The sequence below is a fragment of the Podarcis filfolensis genome (genome assembly GCF_964270895.1).
Source record: "Podarcis filfolensis genome assembly, chromosome: 4".
Taxonomy (NCBI): Eukaryota; Metazoa; Chordata; class Lepidosauria; order Squamata; family Lacertidae; genus Podarcis; species Podarcis filfolensis.
In genome coordinates this window covers 80,085,052-80,107,672 of record NC_139607.1, presented here as the reverse complement: position 1 = coordinate 80,107,672, position 22,621 = coordinate 80,085,052, and the positions used below count along the sequence as shown (strand labels likewise).

The 22,621-nt window shown below is 41.7% G+C and overlaps 1 protein-coding gene across 9 annotated transcripts in view; it reads right to left on the bottom strand.

Moving 5' to 3' along the window:
• SPATA13 (spermatogenesis associated 13) overlaps positions 1–22,621 on the bottom strand; it is a 102,625-nt gene that overhangs the window by 69,017 nt on the left and 10,987 nt on the right. Inside the window, exon 1 of one of the 9 annotated variants that reach the window (XR_014546984.1) lies at positions 10,689–11,084. The exons of 3 other annotated variants lie outside the window; for them this stretch is intronic. The gene's annotated coding sequence lies outside the window, so the exon portion shown is untranslated. Of the gene's footprint in view, positions 1–10,688; positions 11,085–22,621 lie in introns of those variants that run through there. 5 more of the 9 variants (XM_083608995.1, XM_083608999.1, XM_083608993.1 and 2 more) reach the window with 5 other exon arrangements.

The window sequence follows — 22,621 nt, the reverse complement described above, 5'->3', positions numbered from 1 at the left end:
TTGTTAATTAAGACAACAACTTGTAATAACAACAAATGTTCTTGTCACTTATTCTGTATGACAACAAGCAGTTGTGGAGAGCTAAGCCTAGCCTTCCTTTTTATAAACAGAGTAGTCTAGCGGTATCTGATAGCACTACTTAGATGACTGAGTGAGGAAGGCAAGACTTTGGCCCACTGTTGTGGAGCCTTGTCTTAACAAAAGGCTCTCTATCTATTACATGCCACCAAGAGACCAATTTGAGGCTCTCTGTGGACAAAGTAGTGTCTGATAACAGCCTACAAAAAGAATATTTCTTCTCAGAAGTACCTGCAAACACAGTACAGACAATCCTCTTTGGGAGCTAGCCCAGGTTGGGGTGTGTCCAAAAGAGTCTTAGACACTGGTTTGAACAAAAAAGGTTTGTCTGGTTTTAAAAGACATACATTTAAAGCACAGACATCCTGCAAAGAACATGGGAACTCTAGGTTACTTCTCAAAGCTACAATTCCCAGCACCTTTAGCAAACTACAGCTCCCACAATTCTTGGAGGAGGGGGAATAATGTGCTTTAAATGTATGGTGTGTAGGTAGTCTGGTGCAGTGCTGTTTTTACTAGTATGGTTTTAATAGATTTTATATATGTATGTAGTTTTATTCTACATACATATATAAAAACATGCTTAATTGTTTTTAATGAATTTTTTCTAGGTTTTTAGCAGTTCTTGAGTCCCATCTGAGAAAAAAGGTAAATAATAATAACAATAACAATAACAATAACAATAATAATAATAATAATAATAATAATAGCAGCCCAATACTAAACACTGAAGGGGAAGTATTGTAGTTACATTCACATTTATGCTTAACTTTAATCATAAACTGTTTAAGAGTACTAGTCACAACAAATGAGCAAAGTTCAGTAGATGTTACAAATGTTTGTATGTCTGTATGCTTAAGAAGTAAAAAATATTCCTTCTTTGCTGTGTGCAAACATTTTTGGGGACTTAAGAGTTTTCTCATAAAGCTACAATAGTAGCCTCAGGAATAAGATCTGAAAATTTTCTCAGTAGAGATCAGTTCACAACACTGCACACAGCTGTCAAACATAGTATTCTATCACAGTAGTAAGGTTGGCACCCTCTTATAACACTTCATTAGTTTGCACCTTAAAATCCATAGAAAGGTTCCCCTTTTAATTAACACCACCATTACTCTGGAAGCTAGAATGTGGCTCAATGGGAAGAACTAATGCTCCATGATATTGGGTTTCTCACTGGTAGCCCTTGGCCCTCTGAGGCCAATTTAACTAATAGCCTAATAATTATTTACTCAAGTAAGCATTAACCACCTTATGTCATGGTGCTTCTAAACAGCAAGAAAGTAAGCACTCTTTCTATGCACTCTCTTTTCTATGCTGGGAAAGATGACCAGTTGCTTTTTCTATCACAGCATGGAATAAGCTTGCAGTTTCTGCGGAACTCAATTACACAGAGACAGAGGACAGATGGCAGACACCCTCCTAGGCTCTGGTGGGGAACACATGTCACCCACCCACCAGGTGTTGCTGGACTCCAACTCCCACCATCCATGACTATTTGCCATGTTGGCTGGGACTGATGCAAGCTGGAGTCCAGTAATACCTGGAGGGTTGTAAGTTCCCCATCCCTGACCCAGACTCCTCTTCGATCTCACTCCTATATGTGAAATTTGCTGATACTGCCTGCCTGCTAGGTCATCCAAGGCCACTTCTCAGGCAGTTTTGTGTCTGATGGGTCACTACTACCATTCTCTGTTGGCAGCTGAAGCATAAGACACCAGTTTCTTGACAGGTCTCTGCAAATGAAATGCAATCTGCACATGCTCAGAGACACTTTTGTCTTTTTGAAAGCTTGTTTATCTATTGCAAAGGAATTTTACACATGCTCTGATGCATTCCATCTTAGATGCCATTATTTTTGTAAACAAAAGGTGGCAATCCCACACAGGTGACAACATTCCAGAAGTCAGGATGACTCTTTTGTCAATAGTATGTGCTGTTGGGAGACGAAGGGGCTCACAAATCATATCTGACATGCTTCTAGAAAGGACTGGATTCTGGAGTTTTCTGGGAGACCATAGTAATTAGCATGATTAACATTGCTCTTTGTTACTTCTCTAATAAAGTAGTGAGTGCTTCAAATACCTGAACAATATTGATGTAGTTGCCTATATCTTGTATTCCTATATAGTTTCAGAAAGCTCTTGAAACCTGTGGCGCTAAACTGAAAATGGAAGATACCTGCTGCAGAATTTGGGTCATCATATACAATGCAAAACTCCGCTTATGCAAAACTGCAGAAAATCTGTTTATGCATCAGTTCCAGGAAAATTATGCTTACCTTGAGGTCACATTGCAAGATTTGCAGAAGCTATTGTTTTTCCTCCCTAGTCAAAACAGAACTTTCAAGGCAATACTGTGCTCTCATCAAGCGAGGCATGTAATACTTGGTAATGATGCATGTATTTTCCTCCCTAAACTGGCGCTGCTTGCCAGCAAGAACAACTTCGTGCAGATAAGGTGGCACTTTTTGTATTGCACAGACCATCTGTTCCAATCTGCCTTTCATTAACACTCATACTCACTTGTAAGCGGCATATCATTCAGTGATAGACAATCTTTCTTAACTACAATGGAACTCATTAAGGGAGCTCTGGCTAATGCAAACACCTTTCGGGAAGTATACATGTGCAGAAGAGTAGTATTTTTGTACATTAAGCAGTGTCAAACCTCTGCATGTTCCTAAAACAAACCTATTATCTTCATCTTTTAGCATTTAAAAATAAAGCTGTCCATCAAAGAAAGATCATTTAGTTGTTCAGGCATCTCGCCTTTTAGGCTACAGATCTATTTTTCACACACACTTTTATGGGAGTAAGCTCCATTTCATCACAGTGCTGTGTCAACATGCATAGGTTTGTACTGTTAATCAAGGTTTGAAGCCCTAATTTAAAGACATTCACACTTTAAAAGTCCTTACTTGGACACAATTCAGTGACTACTAGCCATGATGGTTATGTTTTACCTTTTTCGAGAAAAGTACTAAGATGCATAAATATTGTTTTGGGGGGAAATATAAAATATTTTCAGAGGATAACATTGTTTTAAACTATATATCAACTATACGGGGTTTGACCACAGTTCAATGTAGATAGACTCTCTGCGCCCTTACTTCTGCTAAAAGACTGATATTAATTCACTTGAAAGATAATACCATGGTCCCCTTCAATCAATGAACAGAAGACATGACAACTCTGGTAACATACAACAGATTGCTTTTAGACACAGATTGTGTATGGATAAATGTAATTATATTTGGAATCTATTTATAAAAAGTATAATGTCTTGTTAATACTTTTACATTTAATGGAAAACTGCTGATTACTTATATACTCTATTTTATCACAATTTCAATTCTTTGTTTCTTCTTTCTTTTCTTTCCCATTACTCTCTCACTGATCGAATACACACACATCCCTCCATTGTCAGAGGCAATATGCCTCTGAATACCAGTTTCTGGGAATCACAAGTAGGTAAAGTGCTATTTGACATAGGTGCTACTTGTAGGCTTCCCATGGGCAACTGGTTGGCCAAGAACAAGATGATCTTGGAGTAGAAAGGTCTTTGGTCTGACCTCCTTATGTTCCCCTAATGTCAATGCAAACAGCCTTTCAGCATTAAATCTGAAAATACAGTGGAAGCTCGGGTTGCGGACGTAATCCGTGACGGAGAAACGTCTGCAACCCGCAGCGTTCGTAAGCTGCAGTGCTGCGTCTGCGCACGCGCGTGACACTATTTGGTGCTTCTGTGCATGCATGAGCAGCGAAACCCGGAAGTAACCCTTTCCGGTACTTCCGGGTTTCCCGCGGTCCATAACCTGAAAATGCATAACCCAAAGCGTCTGTAACCCGAGGTACCACTGTATGTTGTCAACATTGTACTAAACACCCAAAACAGTACTAAAACAACATAGTTTGAATGATTCACACTGAAAATTTGAGTTAGCTTTATCTACGTTTTTGTAAACCACGCTTCTCATTGCATGTTGCGTTGTACAGATTGTGACAGCAAGATCCTTTTAACTGTGGAGGCCAGTGTTTGAACAGCTAGTGATTATGCACACTAGTACAGCAGGACACAAAACTATTATACAGCATTAAAGTGGGCAAAGAGAAAAGGAAAAGAGCTGGAAACAATTCATCTACATGACAACTTCCCCAGCTCTGTTGGTGGGACTCTCTGTGACTGACATATAGAAAATTAGTCTGCATTAGCTGTTTTGCATTTGGTTTGCACCTGAATGTGCTGTTGATAACTGTTAATAGTCCATACCATGCTGTGTCCTTTCTACTGTATCAAAACTTTCTCTATAAAAGAAAAGTTATCTCCTATCAGATACCTTCATACAATGTCTCTCATGCATGTTTGGGCCTACATCTTAGAGCAGGAGTCCCCCACAAGGTGCCCAAGAAATGTGAGTGTGTGTGTGTATCACCAGATTTAATTCTGTGAAATGGGTATTTTATGGTGCCCACAAGAGTTTATTAGATGTACTCAGGGCCCAAAAAGTTGGGGGTCCCTGTTCTTTCCTTCCTAAATTTGTCATTATCCAACCATTCTTTCTCCAGTTTTTCTCTTTTTTTAACTCTACGCGGACAAGTCAGTCCATACAACATTTCCTACTAGAAGACACCTAACTCCTTATAGTGGGGTAAACTAGAGTTCCCCAGGATTCTTTGGGGGCAAGTCATATGCCTAAAATGAGCTTCAAATGTATGCTGTAGGATGGAATGTTAAGAACCAATGTTCATATATAGTATATACATATGGGAAAATATTTCGTGCTTGTTTGCTTGTTTGTTTAAATCATAGCTTTATGGTCCTGCAGTGGTTCATACCTGCCCAACTTAGTAATTAATTGAACCACAGCCCTGAAGGACAGGAAATCTTGTGAACGCGCTGTCTGTATCTGACATCAGATGTAGGAGGACGCCTACTTCTCAGATGGACTTGGCATGTTTCTACTGCTACATATGAATGATATTTCAGGCTGTACTGGGCAGCAAAAGACAAAGTAGTTATCTATATTTTTCAGGGTTCTTCTCTTTTCTCTGATCAGTGAAAATGGGTAGGACAGTAAAAAAATTACTTAGCAGAGGTATAGGCCATAGGGAGGATTGTAGCTTAGTTGAAAAGCGTCTGTTGAGTCGGTAGAGCATGAGACTCTTTATCTCAGGGTCGTGGATTTGAGCCTCACATTGGGCCAAAGATTCATGCATTGCTTCCAACTCTACAATTCTATGTCTATATCTATGCTTTGAATGCAGAGGGTCCCAGGTTCACTCCCCAGCATCTTCAGGTGAGCATGAGAGAAAACTCTGTCAAATCCTGGAGAGCCAACTTCCAGTCAGTGCAGGCAGTACTGAGCTAGATTAACCAATGGTCTGTCACCATATGAGGCAGCTTTATATGTTCCTATGATGGTTCCCATGGGATAAAAGAGAAAAGGTGACCTGTGAATCTCTGGGTATTTTTAAGACTGCACCTCACATGGGAAAGTATAGGCAGAACGTTGATGCTCTTTAAAAAATATATATACAGGACTACATTTTCTTTATAATTACTGCCAGAATCAGAGTATAAAGAAGTCTGAAGTGTAGAAAAGCCGCCAGAAGCTCATTTTTATTTTAGGGAAACCAGTGTGAATTTTGCATTAGGCGTTTTAAAAAAGAGTTGAAAACAACCCCACACGCACAAGCTTTTGTTTTATAAGTTGAAGCATTCATTCGAAGCTAGGTGGGGACCTTTTAAAAACACTACAAGGAGCCGGATATACACGGCTTGAGCCATTAAAACGTTATTAAAGGCAGCAGGGTCCAATTTAGTTCTCAACAAAATGCCTGACACAGCTGGGCAGTGGTGGTTCAGTGGAGTCAAGCAAAAAAGGTAGGGAAAAGTGATCCCTTATTACTGCACCGTGTGCTGATTCAGGTGTTACTCGTAGGTGTGACAGGTTGATTAATCTTACAAAAATTGGACTTTTGTCACCTTATGCTGACAGATCAACGATTAGAATATGTTTTTGTGTATGGATAATCACATAGATTGCCAAGATCAATTAAACCTCATCACCGCAGCATTTAAGAGTTTGCCTTTTTTTGAATGTGCAGCACAATCCTGTGCATATTTGTTCGAGAATTTTTTTAACCAACAAGCAGTTGATCATTTTTATTTATTTTAAAATTTAATTTAAAAGCAAGTCATACTCTGTCCAATGGGACTTACTATCCAGTGTGTATGTTTACAATTGTAAGCCTAATTCCCCTTTTCTTCCTGTTTCTATGGTGGGTCTGCACCAATGTCTAGCGTTGCATTTTGTCCCAGGAGAATCATAGAAACATAGTGTTGGAAGGGACCCTGTGGATCATCTAGTCCAACACCCTGTAATGCAGGAATATGCACCCACATGGGGATCAAACCCGTGACCTTGGCATTGTCAGCACTATGCTCTAACCAGCTGAGCTAACTGGCAAGTCAATTACCTAAGCATTCCAGCCCTGGTCAAATTTCCTTATATGTGCATTTTCCTTATATGTGCAGGCCACCTCTTGGCCAAGAGCTATTTTTTTGAGATGCTGGTTCTTTGGAAAATAAAACCATACATCTAATGTTAGCACAGAGATAACGGTTTGTATCTGATTATTCCTATGGAGGAAAGTCAAGTGTTGAGAACAATGTTGTGATAGCCATGAGCATCAACAGGATTATCCTAAGGGAGAGCAAACAATGCCCCCTCTTCCTGTACTCAAGGGACACAGTGACATTTTTCTGAGACACAAGTCAGATTCATAGGGGAAGTGTGGGAACACAGCTTCTTGGTTAGAAGGAGAGAAAGCTTCCACCTTGAGGCCATGTTCATGTTTGGAGAAACAGGGGCTGAGGAGATTTGAAAAGCAGGCCTAATTTGTAAGTAGGCGCTCTCCCCTCCCAGTTACTAAATAATGAGCAGTAATGAACTTTATCTCTTCATCTTATAAAGGTGTGGTGATCTCTAACTTTTCACCCATCCATCGCTTACAAGAACTGTTGTGTGTGAAGACTAGTCCTGAGTCTATCTGATCCTAGATGTACAAGGCAGGTGTTGTTTGGATAGCGATAAACCTGAATTAGAATCTTAGGGCTTATCCACACTTACCTTTCCTCCAAACCACATCCTGCATTTCCACGCACTCTGATTTTCACTCTAGAGCTTTCCCTGCGAAAACCTGCTCTTTACTTCTTGAATTGGAGCAAATGGCAATCTGCGGAGAACCTGAATTCCTGAATTGCCATTCGCTGCGGTTTTAACAGGGGATTTTTAGTGGGGGATGGGACGGGACTCTAGGGTTAAAAGAAAGAGTGCTGAGACACAAAGCTTTACAGTGTGGACCTGTGCCTGGGATAACTGAGGGAATGTACAAGTTGGGTACCTCTTGGAACATATTCTGTAGCAGCAGAGGCAAGGAATATCTATGCTACTGGAGAAAGTTCTAACTACACCTCATTTAGCCAATCCCCAAGCCTCTTCTTGCCTGCCTTTCACAGAGGCTGATACTGGGAATTTCTGTTCTTCACTGGGAATGAAGAGGCCTTTGTGGTAACATGTAGGCTGCCTCACCCCTTACTCCTCACTAATACCTTATTCAGGTCAACCAGGGATGGGGAATTTGTGGCCCTCCAGATGCTGTTAAGACTACAACTCCCATAATCTCTGACCATTTGCCATAATGGCAGTGGCTGATGGGAACTCAAGTCCAACAACATCTGAAGAATCATAGGTTTCCCACCCCTGATCTAAATGAATACTCCTGGCAAAATCTTTTTCTGCACAAAATTAGTATCCTAATTATTTCAGTAAGGCAAATAGATTCAAGCCAAATATAAATCAATAGATAAGGTCTTAAACACAGTAATGTATCTCCTCGGCAGCACATTCCTCCAGGCTCTGATAAAGTGAAAAGGTAGTACATTATGAAGCATAACGAATGCACCCAGCTTTGGTTGTTGATAGCAAGGGAAAAGAAACTGGGCCCAAGTAGAAAGCTACATTGCTCACAGGATTTCTGAAATCCTGAATAAATTGGATGCAAGAATTACAGTAGACCCAAACAGCCTAACATTGTATAGCCTGCCAACAATTGCACAGGAGATCACCTAAGGTCTAACTGGCCCTGGCAGGTTTGCTGGAGTTATACTTTCACATGGATAAACTGTTCCTGAACAACTTCTACAAAGCAAGCTTTCATTTACCATCATGCCTTATGCCAACTAACATATGTGAAACCACTAAAATTTCAAAAGAATGCTCTGTGGTCTCTGTCATGATGTCTTTTAAGGAACCACGGTAGAAAGCAGGAGAGGTGAGAAGTAATCTGGAGGCCCAACCTCCTCTCCAAGAGGCCCAGTTGTTACGACTGGTTGAAGACAGGAAGAGAAAGGCGAGAGAACATCTCCTGCCAATTTCATCAGGCCTCTATTTTGTTTGTTTGTTTGTTTAATTAGTTGTATACTGCAATTTCATTTTTAAAATATCAAAGTGGTTTACAATAACTATACACGCACACACACTAAATGCCACATAAAATTAAAAACCTAGGATCTGTGGCAAGGAGCCGCTGTGTCCTTGTCCCATTCATCAACTTAAGAATTCACAAGAGAACTACCCAAAAGCACATGAGCACTGTCTGCCCCATCACTCAATTCCTCTTATGTGGAGAGCTTGACCATGGATAAATAATATTGCAATTTGTAGAATTAGCTGGGAATATTTACCAGTCTTGCCCTGCTAGCTGTTCTGTTTTATTGGGAACAGCACCAATTAAAAATCATGAGGGCCTTGCACCAAAAGATATTCTGGCACCCCTTACCTCCAACATGCCATACACTTGAGAGAAACAGGGTCAAATACATTATCCCTGCTCCCAACTTGCATACGTTTATGTTAGTGTCAGCAAGGGCCTATACAAATTGAACTGTACATATCGTGCACATGTGCCTGGAAAAGCAGGATGCCTGGTTGCATGGATTACATCTCAAGCTTTTAATAAAGATTTTCAGTTATTTCTTAGGACACATGAGCCCTGCTTAATGGTACAGAGGCTGCATAAGCACTTTACATTTAAAGTACATTCCCACCCCCACAGAATCCTGGAAACTGTAGTCCACCCCTCACAGAGTTACAGTGACAACCCTTAACAAACTACAGTCCCAGAGCAGGGTAGTCCCTTAAATGTATGATGTGTACCTGTCCTAAACAGAAAGCTCAGCTAAGAGCTGTGAAGTTAGCTTGGAGAAGAAGGAAGGAGCAGACAGGTGGGTGGGAGGAGTTAGAGGATAGAAGGGAGACTATTGAATGGATCTGCCCTGTTTTAAAACTCAGCAACATGTTTAAACAATATTCTTACGTTCCACTATACTTTGTTGTTCATCGGCCAATCCATTCTCCCCACTTCACTAATTTAACACCACATGAAACATGAATGTCAAAGGAGAAGTGAGAATACTGGGCATGTACATTATCAGTGCTTGCCTAACACACAGGTGGTGTGTTCAGTTTTTATCAAGTAGGTACAGTACATACAGATAATCCACATCATAAATATTCAGTCATCCAAATCCTATGTTATTCATGAAGATAAAATTTGCACAAATCACTTTCCGCCCATTCATCCTATGGCCATGAAATCAAGGTAATCTTGAGTAAATAACACTCTCCTCATGTAATTGAACATGCCATTTAGTTTTTTTAGAAGTTACTAGAGACATTGCACCCTAATCCTGAATACATTAACTAAACACCTTGACTGCCTCGGATTCATTAACACTGGAGGAGTTTGTGTGTGTGCAGTGGTGTAGCGTGGGTTGTCAGCACCCGGGGCAAGGCAAGTAATTTGCGCCCCCTAACCCGTGGATTTGCGCCCCCTAACCCGTGGATTTGCGCCCCCTAACCCGTGGATTTGCCCTAACCCCAGATGCTGCGCCCGGTGCGGCCCGCCCCCCCTGCACCCCCCACGCTACGCCACTGTGTGTGTGTCAAATTGTTACTCCCAAATAAGCGAGTACTGTACTGTAATGGCATTGTAGCCACAGGCACCCAGACATACATACAAATCCATATTCCTCGTATATCCATAAATTCCGAACTTTGGCAGATTTCAAACTGCATCAATGATCAAAATTAAGCATCTGGACCCGAATGCACCATTGCAAGCTAAGTCTGCTTCAGTCCTTTAAAGCCTCTTTCCAGTTTTCGGTCTGTTGGTTTGTTTTTTAAATAAAACTTGTGTTTGTTGTAAAGATTCAGCACCCGCACAACACACCTTCCCTCGAGCCCTGCTAACCGAGCACACGAAGACTTGCTTTCCAGTGAGCGCCCTCGGGCTTTCAGTTTTTATCCATCTCCGCTGTAGATGCAGCAGCAGCAGCACAAGCACACTATTGCAACTTTTAAAAAGCTCTACGCGTTTGAGTGCAAAAACACCCGGCTGATGCAGCTTGATCGCCACACTCAAACCACGACTCATGCCACCGTGAGCCCACTTCACCTTTTAAACGGCTGCAACACACTTCCAGAGAACAGGAGAAAAGCAAAAAAAAGTTAGAGGTGGGCAAACACCACAGTCCTCTCTTACCTGTCTGTGGAGAAGGCAGGGAAAACCCCAGGCACCTGCAAGTTCCTCACAGCAATACGGAACGGATCCCGAATTATTTCCTCCCCAGCAGCATATCAACAAAAGTTACTGTTTCAGCCTCTCCTCTCCCCCGCAAGCCCTAAACCACCAGCTAAGCTTTCGGGTCCTGTGACTAATATTTACCCTTCCTAAGCCTGGGCGAAGTGCAGTCGGTATCTGGAGCTTTTTAAATGGATTCTGAGTACGGAGTGCACCTCGCTGTTTCCAGCAGCCAGTCTCCTCCGCCAATCAGCGGCCTCGGAGCCGACCTCTCCTCCCTCTTTCGCTCCCAGTCCTGCCTCCCTCGCCTCGCTCCAGTGTAGGCGGCGGCAGGACTGGGAACGGAGTGTGAAAGCACGAAACGAGCACGCTTCTCAATTTTGTTGTCCTCCCTCTGCCATCTTAAAGACTTGCAGCCTTCTTTCCTTCAGGAATCATAGACCCAGTTCCCGTAATTTGTTGGCATAGTAACCACCCCTGGGTTGTTTTGGTTCCCCTCCCCTTCTTCTTTTTGTATGAACACGATGGAAAGGAAGAACGCCTCGGCCTGTAGCAGTCTGTAGCTACATGCAAAACATAATGAAATAAAAGGCACAATTCTGAGAACTGCAGGAGGCAAGGCCATGCCAACCCTCCCAATTATTTTCTGTGGGGACAAGGGATCCTGAGGTGTCTTCACATTCTTCTCCGCCCCAGCATAATGAGGGGGCAGAGGAGATAGACATAGAGAACCCCACATCCCTATCCGGGAATCGGAGAGGCCATTACTTCCCCAAATTCCAGAATCATGCCAAATATTTTATTTTAATTAATTTTGCCTTTCTTTACAGGCACACCTTCCTACTTCAGAATACCAATACCAATTGTATTGTTTATAGGCCACCACAACCCAAAACTCAGAAGTTGGCAGAACATCCAGTACAATTACAACAACGTCAATATTCCCCTTACCAATTTTTATTTTTCTCATGAAGGGAAGGGTAGGTTCTAAGAAATAATAATAATCCTCCCCACAGGGAAACTTTGGGCTCTCAAATTTCAGCGGTACCCTGTGCGACACTAAAATTCAGCCCCCCCCCCACCTCTCGCTCTCTGTTTTACATCATTGTTGTGGTACGTCATGTGGCACCGGCACCCAGTGCGGCTGAACTGGTCATGCCAGCCCAAAATCACTTCTCCCCACTCTCTACAAGTGTTGTATTTTAAACTAAGAAATATTGGGTCATATCCAGTGGTGGCTTTGTCTTGCTGCAAAGTGCTTCCACTCAAGCACTTTTTGCTCATGCTTCCTGCCTACGGAAGCCCATTGCACCATATCCTATATTGTTTCAGTGGGTCTCCCTGCCCTCAGGAAGAGCTTTTCATGGAGCGGGGTTCAGCAGGTAAGAAGTATCAGTGAAAATTGGGTGCCTACATGGCGCAAGTAGAAGTGCTTTCTGTGAAGGCAAAGCCACCTTTGAACACAGCCCACTAAGTATCAACTTAAGAAACAGACTACAAGAGAAAATAGAATAAGCACCAGCAGATAAAACCAAGTTCATCAGCCAAATTCATCTGATTCGGAGAAGATTACATAACTCTTAAAATGTCATGCTGAAATAAGTTTTAATCATGAAAATCAAGTTTGTGCAAAAGTATAATGAAATTTGGAACCCATTTATACAAAATACAGCAGGTTAACATTTGTAATTGTTAACTGTTAACAATTGTTATTGTGATACATAGCTGTCAACGTTTCCCTTTTTTAAGGGAAATTCCTTTATTCCAAATAGGATTCCTCGCAAGAAAAGGGAAAAGTTGACAATTTTGTTGTGATGGAATATAGCCTTTTCCCTTTTTCTTCACTTTAAGGCACTTTGTGTTGGATTTAAATTTAAAAGAGAAAGTCAAATTTGTTGCCTGTGCTTTTCCAAAATCACCATTATACTCACAGTCAAGATGAAAAGTGGGTTTATCCTTTCCCCCCACACAGGTTCCTCCTGAGGGTGGCTTGATTTATTCCCCATAGCGTGGTATTTTTTCCTAATCCACGCTGGCGAATGTAAGTATGAAAGCGGATATGTGTGCATGTATGCGGCTGTTCTTCTCAACTAGTTAACGTGAAGATCAGAATGTGATTTTATACATATTTTTTTAACTGGTTAGGAAGACTGTGTCCCTAACCACTTTACATTCATCCTCAGAATTTAGTCATCTTTGGCCCAAGTGCAATATAATTTGCAAACCTAAATAGGGTAATCTCCTGCACCTATTGTGGGGTGGTGCCCACAAATTTTTGTGATGACGCTGGATGCTAAAAACAGTCAATTCAGTTTTGGAATAGTGCCACATGAATTCAGTCATTCAGGGTAATATTCTTAAACCCTATTTTGTTTAACAGATTTCTGCCAATCTCCACAAATGACTTCAAGTGTGTAACAAACCATTGAATCCTTGTGGATGCAGAGAGGACAGGTCAAAAATGGACAACGCAAAAATATGTGCCATGTTTTCTTATGTATAATGGGACCTTTTTTTCCTTGAGCAAAAAAAGCAAGCAGATTAGTTTCTTTTCAATGGCAGGATGTCTGGTGGATACAACAGCATTTACAACAACAACAACAGAGTACATTTTCCTGGATTAAAATGGGCAGCATACTCTTATGCCCATTATAGACCTGTTCTCACCTTCCCTCCAGGTATTGACTCAACATGAGGGAGGGGGAAAGGGGTGGTGTTTGCTAATCTGCATATTCTCATATCCAGAACTTTTTCTCAGCTGGAACTCACCAGAACTCAGTTCTGGCACATCTCAGGTGGGCACCATTGCCGTTATAAGGGAACAACATAGGCATTCATGGTGAATTCCAGCACCTCTTTTTCTAGAAAAACAGCACTGCTCATATTTCTTTTGCTGGGACCCATCTTCTCTGCTGCCTTCCCTCCATTTAAACTTATTTTTTAATATAGTTTACTTTGGTTACTGCAGCTCTTGCCAACCTTGGCCTCCCCATTTTGGCAAAGACTGCCTTATAAGGTGATTGGGCACACCACTAAGTGTACTGTTGGCACAACCCCATCCTCCAGCCATCTTAAGTGACCAAGAGGCATCTATTCATATAAACTAGCATATGCAAATGTGTGCCATAGGAACTTTATGGTACCCAGCAACACCCCTGCTTCTGGGATTTTCTAGTTACTTGGGCTGGGCTGAACATGAAGAATCCTGGCATATTCATATGGGATGATGTTTCAGCCCATATATGGGCAGACTGCAGCCTCCACGCTGCACAGGGTTTTCCTGGCATGTATTGAGGCACCTTATGGGCATAGAATCCACTTGCATTATAATGTGCAGTCACCTATAAAGATGATTCAAATACGAAGAGTATTACTTTTTTTGTGTGACATACATCCGGCGCTTGTGCGGCACACCCTCAGGAAACACGGGGGTACAGGTAGGGTGCCATTAGAGGCATAAAGCACAAATGATGCAAATCTCTGCAGTTCATTCTGGATATTCATTTGTGCTGCTAAGCATCTCAGCTAGTCAGAACATTCTGTCCACCCTGCAATAACCATTTCCTTTTTCTCTCTCATTAAGCCTTCCTCTCACCAAATGTAAGTATTTGAAGAAAAGTTGCCAGCTCCTGTTTGACGCATCCATCTGTCATGCAGATATGTGAGCACTTCCAAGGAATGAAGGGCTAAAATTATACTGCTGCTAGATCACTTTCAGATTCGGATTAAAGCCATTTGCCTTTGTAAAAGGTGTCAAGTGTGTTTGATGATGCGAATGGGTGTAATTACATGCTGGTGGTCACTGCAGGTAGAAGCAGTTGTTGAAAGGTGGTGTAGTTGGTCGAAGTCTGAGCTGTGAGTCTGGAATCCCTCTTTATTATGTGGGCATTAGACAGTGGTAGGAAAGCCACTATCTCTCAGACCCTATCTACCCCTTCCATCCGCAATATGGGGATAATATAGGCCTACCTTGCAGAGTTGTAACAATAATTTTTAAGATAATGTATGTGAAGCTCTTTAAATATTTCAAGTGGTATGCTAGTATCATTATAACAACTTCATAATCTTCCTTTAGTCCACCATTTATTAGGTAGGCATGATCTAAGCAGTTAAACAGTTTTGAGTTCCATTGAGGTCAGGGAAAAAGACTAGGAACTAGTGTAAGGTAAAGGTAAAGGTACCCCTGACCATTAGGTCCAGACGCGGACGACTCTGGGGTTGTGGCGCTCATCTCGCTCTATAGGCCAAGGGAGCCAGCGTTTGTCCGCAGACAGCTTCCGGGTCATGTGGACAGCATGACTAAGCCGCTTCTGGCGAACCAGAGCAGCGCACGGAAATGCCGTTTACCTTCCTGCCAGAGCCAGGTACCTACTTATCTACTTGCACTTGACACGCTTTCAAACTGCTAGGTGGGCAGGAGCTGGGACCGAACAACGGGAGCTCACCCCGTCACGGGGATTCAAACCACCAACCTTCTGATCGGCAAGCCCTATGCTCTGTGGTTTAGACCACAGCACCACCCGCATCCCCAGGAACTGGTGTAGCTAGTGGCTAAAAGATCAACTTATGAATCAGGAGCTGCTTCTTTGCAACTCAGCCTGTTCCATGAATTTATTTCAGGCAGTCATTGCGCAGGTGCAAATTACAGTGCATGCGCAGATTAGAACTTCAGTGAATTGGAGTTTGGTGTAGGGAAACAAATTAGGTTTCGAGTGAATATATCCCCACCCTCTCCCTGGTTTGTACAGCAATGCAAGAATGTGAGTTGAAATGCAGCAGGTGAGAGAGGGCAACCGCACTGCATTTTGAGCCGCTAAAGTGTACATAGCCCAAGTGAGACAACAAATGGAACTCCTCTGACTCGTATTTTATAAGATACTACTAGGTCTGCTTAACATACCATTCCTAGTGAAAAATACATACCGGGAATGCGCTCAATGTTAGTTTTGCTTATCTAGAGCAGGTTTCAACCAAAATATTGTACTTGTGGATGTTTACTTTCTTCTTATGAGCACCTATGGGCATAGCCAAGGGGGGCAGGGAGGGGCAGCTGCCTCTCCATCAATAAACATCAATAAAAATACATAGCTAACTGAGGTTCTGCCTCCATCCTAACAAAAGGCCTGCCCCCCCCCAAAAAAAATCCTGGCATCACTCATGTGAGCACCAAATAATAAAATATCAGTAAGAATCTACTGACTAGTTGTGGAAACCTTTCATGAAATCTGGTGAGGAAAGATGTTTGTACGTATATCTATATGTTCTAAAATTTACAGCTTGCAGGACTGAATCAAACTCCTTTTTAAATAGAAAAACTTTATCTTATAAACATATTGCAATAAGTTAGAATACATTCAGTGTTTAAATATAAGATTTAACATATCTTGAGTACTTGCAGGACTTAATCAATCCTTATAAAATCCCAAGAGGCCAAAAATATTGCAAGCGCCATCCTTCCATGTTGTTCTTATTGAATGTTGGGCATTGCTTTGGGGGCCTTTGGGCCAAAAACCATAGTAAATACAAACAACATTCACAGTGCAACCATGTCAAACTTTCCCCACTTTCACATTTTGCCTAGTTAATAGAAGGGCGGTACAAAAGTGAACTGCAAAAGCAGCACATGCCTATAGGCTGTATGGTTCTGTGTCACTGCCAATTAAAAAACATGCTTGAGGGGTTGCTAAACTCAGGTCAGGGGAGTTGATGACACTCAGGCAATTAAGTTATTACTTTCTGATTACAATGTCCTTACTGTGTTTAGATTCACTACCAGGCTCAAACACTTTTATGGAGGTTCAAATGACTGATGGCCAGAATGATGGTCTGTCTTACGATTTCTTGTTATTTTATATTACGTTTTGTGCCAAGTTGTTAATGTTTCTTGAAAGTTTAAACCTTTTCGGTTGACTAATAAACTAAACTAAACGAAGATTGAAAATTGTATATGTCATGAGTAAAACACTTTTATGTGCTTAATCTTAGCACTGAAATTAATGGGGCTTTGGTTTAAAAAAAACCCTAAACATTTTTTAAATACACTAGCTAGTGCTTATAAGCAGCTGCCCAAAGAAGCATGTCCAAATAGGAAAGGTAGACCTAAATGGACAGTCTTATTTGCACTGTCATGAATTCAAGCAAGCAACCTATTTGGTCAAAGCTCACAGAACATGGCTGATGGTGTTTCTTAGGCTCTTTTGTATTAAGGAACAAAACAAGTAGAAGATTTCCTGGCTACTCCTAGCTCTTTTATTTAATGGTTATATTAGCATAGTGGATTAATTCTCATATGGTTTCTATACCTTTTCAACAAGTGCGTCAGAACTATAATTAACATTTTATCAGGTCAAAGCAAATATAAATCCCACATCACTAATAGCCAAAGAGAAAAACCAAGGAGAAAAGAATGATGTATGGACAGCCAGACCAAGACAATACTAGCACTGAGTATGAAAAAAGAGTGGGGATATATGAATGCAATTAAAAGTAATGGCTGCAATCCAGATCCCCATATGCTTCCATGCTGGCTTTCCCAAATGGTGCTCTGGGAGCCCCCAGGGCTCTTCCCCATTCTGTTGCCAGCAAAGAGGAAGTCTGTCTTGCAGGGATGGGGATGCTTATTTGGATTGTGGCCAATGCCTTTAATATCTGAACAATGGTTTCATCAATCCAAACTGTACATTTAGAACCGGATTAATCAAAAACATTTTACCATGTAGTTTGAAGTGGATAGGATTTAAACATATGCTTAGTGCTTGGTGAATCACAGATATAGAAATTAATGGGAATATTTATCAGACACAAACCCACATAAAGTCTTGGGAATGTATGAATTCTGCTTTATAAATCTTCTAAATAATCTTGCCTTATAGATCCTGCAGGCTGCATAAAGTCCAAATATGTGTCCCTCTACAATGGGCTGGGGAACCCCAGCCAGATGGGTGGGGTATTAATTATTATTATTATTATTATTATTATTATTATTATTATTATTAACACCTCCCAATACGTAGGTAATTGGTCCACTGGTATCCCAACTAGTCCCAGATAAGGAAGTCACACATCAGATAGTTAACTACTCTTTATTGGCAAGAGAAACACAGCAGCTTCCACAGTGCTTCAGATAAACAAAGGGTTCTAACCTCTAGGCATCCATCCACAGGTCTGGGCCCTATGGAGCAGTTGCAGTGGCAGTGGGTCCCTCACCTCCTCTGGCTTTTATACCATCCTCTGATGGGTTGCGTACCCACAACTTTAGACTTCAAGCCCCTCCTGGTTCTTTTTTTTTAATATTTTATTAAGGGTTTTCTTGTTTTACAGTGTAAGTGTAATGCCTCGTATTTTTTTTTTCTTCCATGTAACATTTTTACAAATCTGTTTCATTTGATGAGGCATTAGGGAGAGGAAAAAAAAAGAAGAAAAAAGAAAGGGGGTGGAGGGAGGGGAGATGGATGGGGGTGGGGTCAGGTAGCGGTGTTTCTGTTATGCTTAATGTATGTAGAGTTTGGTGTCAGCGTGCTTGTGTTGTTCACTTGTGTTCCTTTGGTGGTGAGAGAGGTTGGGGTTGGCCTAGGGTGTGATTGTTTGTTTGTGATTGGCTGTGGTGATCTTTGTTTTCGTGTGTGAGTGAGGTGGGTGGGTGTTTTGGATCAGGTTAGCCATATTGATTTGTATGCTGTTGGTGGATTATTGTCGTCCTGTTGGGCTGTGTATGTGATAAAGGGGAGCCATACCGGGGTGAAGGTGTCTTCTTCTGTTTGTCCCCGTGTCAGTTTCAGTTTATTAGTTAATTTTTCTAGGAGGGCTGTTTCCCATACTATTTGGTACCATTGGTCCATGCTTACTCCTGACAGGTCTCTCCAGTGTCTGGTTATGGTGTTTCTGGCTGCTGAAAGTAGGTGGGTTATGAGTTCTTTGTGGTGTAAATGGGCATTGTTGTCTTGGAAGATGTTTAGTAGGGCCAATTCTGGGGTGACGTCTAATACTTGTTTAGTTATTTTACATATTTCTTGTATGGCTGTTGTCCAGAATAGTTGGATTTTGGGACACTCCCACCACATGTGGAGGTATGTGCCTGTGGAGGTGCACCCTCTCCAGCATTTTGGTGAGGTTCCTGGGTGTATTAGCGCTAGTTTCCTTGGTGTTAGGTACCACCTGTAGGTGAGTTTCAGTGTGAGTTCTTTTCTTTTCGTTGATATGGATTTAAAGGGGGGTTTAGACCACATTCTGGTCCATTGAGTGGGGTTAATCTCATAGCCTATGTCATTCTCCCATTGTTTTTTGATTGCGTCTAGGGGATTTGCGGGGTTTTGGAGTAGTATTTTGTATATTGCGGATACCGCCCCTTTACCGTTTCCCTTTGTTGTTAGGAGGAGGTTTTCAAAGGTTGTCAGGGGTCTAGTTGCTGCTGATTTTACTGTTGGGTTGTTTAAGAGGGCATGTAGTTGGTGTTGTGTTAACCAGGGCATTTGGGTGTCTTCTAGTTTGTCTTGTATTTCTTGTGTTGACAAGGGTTTGTTATTTTTATAAAAGTCTATTAGGCGATATAAGCCTTTGGTTCGCCAGGTTTTTATCTGGAGGTTTTGTGCTGCATGGTGGAATAATGGGTGGTACGCCAGGGGGATTAGTGGGGATGGGGTTGGGGATAGTTTGCCTATTTGTGTTTTCCATGCTTTGAGCATGGTCTGTGTGTACCTGTTAAGTGTTGTGGGAATTTTCTTTAGTTTGTTTGGGAGGAGTGGGTATGTTGTGGTGCAGGTATTTTCAATTGTGTCCCTCTCTAGGTGTACCCATTGTTTTGTCTCATCTTCTAGTATATATGGGATTATATGGCGTATTTGGTTGGCAATGTAATATGCTTCTATGTTGGGGATTCCCCATCCTCCTTCTGAGGTGGGGAGGTGCAGGTATTTGGAAGCCCCTCCTGGTTCTAGGAGACAATGGGGCAGTAGAAGGTGGGAAATCTACTGACCTGTCCCTCGCTTGAACCAACTCTCCTTCTTCCACCACATCTTCCACCTTGGACTGCCCTGACTCTCCTATCTGCACTGGCTCCTGCATCAAACCCCATAAATTACTGGATCCTTCTCCTGGGTCACTGTCTAGGTCCCTTGCCTCCACCACACACATGTCAAAGCCCTGCCAGTCTCTGACAGCTGGCATTCAAAACCCAAGCCTACATTTATGAGGGCTCTCAGCATGAGGCACCCTCCATGCCAGAAAGCCCCTTACTTATCCTTCCACCCCTGCATCTTATAAAAGTCTGCTATTGGCACATGGGTGGGTAGGTGAGACCTCACACACACAGCAGGGAGAGAGGCAGGAAGAGACACCAATGTCCCCTATGTGGAATCCACAGAGGAAATGGAAGCAGTCTTGTGGCTAGAGGAGTGGGCAGCAGTGAGGTGGCATCGTGATCAAGGCAACTGTTCTACCTTTTAATCTACAAATACAGTACGAAATACAGCAATAAAACTGAGAAGATTAAACTATTCAACTAGGTAAAAGAATCCCGTAATTGAAAGTGTCTGGGCAAATTTTTAAAGAGTTTTAACCTGGCACCAGAAATAATACAATATCGGTGCCAGGCATATCTCTGATAGGAGGGCATTTCACGTTTAAATGTTAAAAAGAATGGAACACTGCAGGAACCTGCAGCTCAAATCACATGTGTCTGAGTAGAAACCCTCCAATTTCTGCTTTTGGAAAGCAGGTAGCCTCACTTCGACAGAGGCTTGAGGCATGTGCATTCCGTTTTAGTTTGTGATTTATTTAACTTAATGTGTTAACACTCCCTTTTCCATGGCACGAATCCAATGAAGAAGGCAATTGCCTACAAAAGTTTACACACCTCAAGAACAAACAAGCTCCCTTTAAAGTGTGTTGTCCCCCCACTGTGGTTCACTTCCTCCTATTATGGCTTAACACCAGCTCTTCTGGATCATATCCCATGAAAGAGTTAACTGCTATAAGGGCACAACTTTGCACCACTCAGCAACCAACTGTGAAATGGCTTCAGGCCACAGTTCTGCAAATGAGAACATATTCTGATGATGTAATGCTTGTAACTTGATAACCTGCTGCCAGGAAGGTTTGCTCCTAGCATTTTCTGGGCAACAAAGAGAGCCAAACCTGTTCCTCCCTGACTTCTTTGTGCAGCTTTAAGTAAGGTTGGTTGCATCAGTATTTGAAGAAAAACAGTTATTTGCCCCAGGAATCTTAAATTTCTTAAGTACAAGCACAATCATTCTTATTTTATTTTATTTTATGTGTGTGCCGCCAACAAAACAACACTGTCATTATTATACCTGGCAGTAATTAAGTGCCAACAGAGAATTCTTCAGCAGAGGATAAAAAGAGTTCACACAAAATGTGAAAATGAAAATGCCAACATTACAGATGTTCAGCTCTTTCATCTCACACTTTCCACTTTCAAGGGGGCAGCTGTCCTCAGCCTAAGTTTCTTATTCCTGTCAATAAGTTTAGTGCTGAAATATATAATTTTAATGACCTTTTGCAGTTGTAGGGGCGGTTGTATTTGCATTTTAAGGAAAGCATTGTTACTCATGTGACTTAAATGGCACAATCCATTATGCTCTCTTCTATTAATTGCAACTTCTATTAATTTTAATGCTGCTTGCGCAGAACATTGCAATGGACTGTGCCCTTCATAAATAACAATTAATTTTAATTGCTACTTCTGCTGTTTTACTCTTCTAATGTTTTACACATTTATTTGTTTCCACTGTATTATTTTATGCCAACCTGAGAGTTTCTACTGAAGGGTAGCATGGGAACGTCCTAAATAAATAAACAACACAGGATAAATGAGTTAATTACACTTTACATTGTTCTTGAAAGTAGCAAATGGGCCTTCATACCTAATTTAGCACCGTTCTGTAAAATCACAGAACACTCTAAACTTTCTAAAGTCAACATGAGAATGCTGATCTTGTTCACGTTTACTTGGATGTTCTACCAATGTTTAATAGGGCTTACTTCCAAGTAAATGTGTGTAAAATTGCCATTCGAGTTAAATACCGTATTTTTTGCTCTATTAGACTCACTTTTTCCCTCCTAAAAAGTAAGGCAAAATGTGTGTGCGTCTTATGGAGTGAATGCAGGCTGCACAGCTATCACAGATGCCAGAACAGTAAGAGGGATTGCTGCTCTCACTGCGCAGCAATCCCTCTTGCTGTTCTGGATTCTGAGATTCAGAATATTTTTTTTCTTGTTTTCCTCCTCCAAAAACTAGGTGCGTCTTGTGGTCTGGTGCATCTTATAGAGCGAAAAATATGGTATGTAGTAGCTGAGGCATTCAGAAAACGTCTGCCTTCCATGCCACTTGCCAATGCAGGCAAGCAGCATAGGAAGATCTCTGCTGAATCAGACCAAAGGACCATTTCATCCAACATCCTGTTCACACAGTGACCAACCTCATGTCTGTGAGAAGCCTGCAAGCAGGACCTGAGTGCCACAGTGCTCTCTCCACTTGTGATTCCCAACAACTGGTGTTCAGAGATACACGGAGGGACACGAGTTCCCAGGGACTCCGTGGTGGTGAGAGAAAAGAGAGAACGCATTAGCACTGCTAGTGAGCACAGTCATCAAACAGGACCTGATGACAGCATCCAAACAGCAGAACCTGTGTTTACTTTGGCTTGCTAAAGGGTTAAGGGCAAAGTCTGAAGGGTGCTTTAAAAAACACCTCTGCAACCCCCACTCTAGCAATGCAACTGTGTTAATAATTAAATAACTGTACCCAAGAGCTGCTTTGGGAAGCACCTGTTTTATTATTTTTTTGCTACCTTTTTAAACGGTATATGCAATTGCTGAACAAGCGGCTGCTTTTCACTTCTAAATAGAACCTGCAAAATACCCGTTTTGGCGGGGGT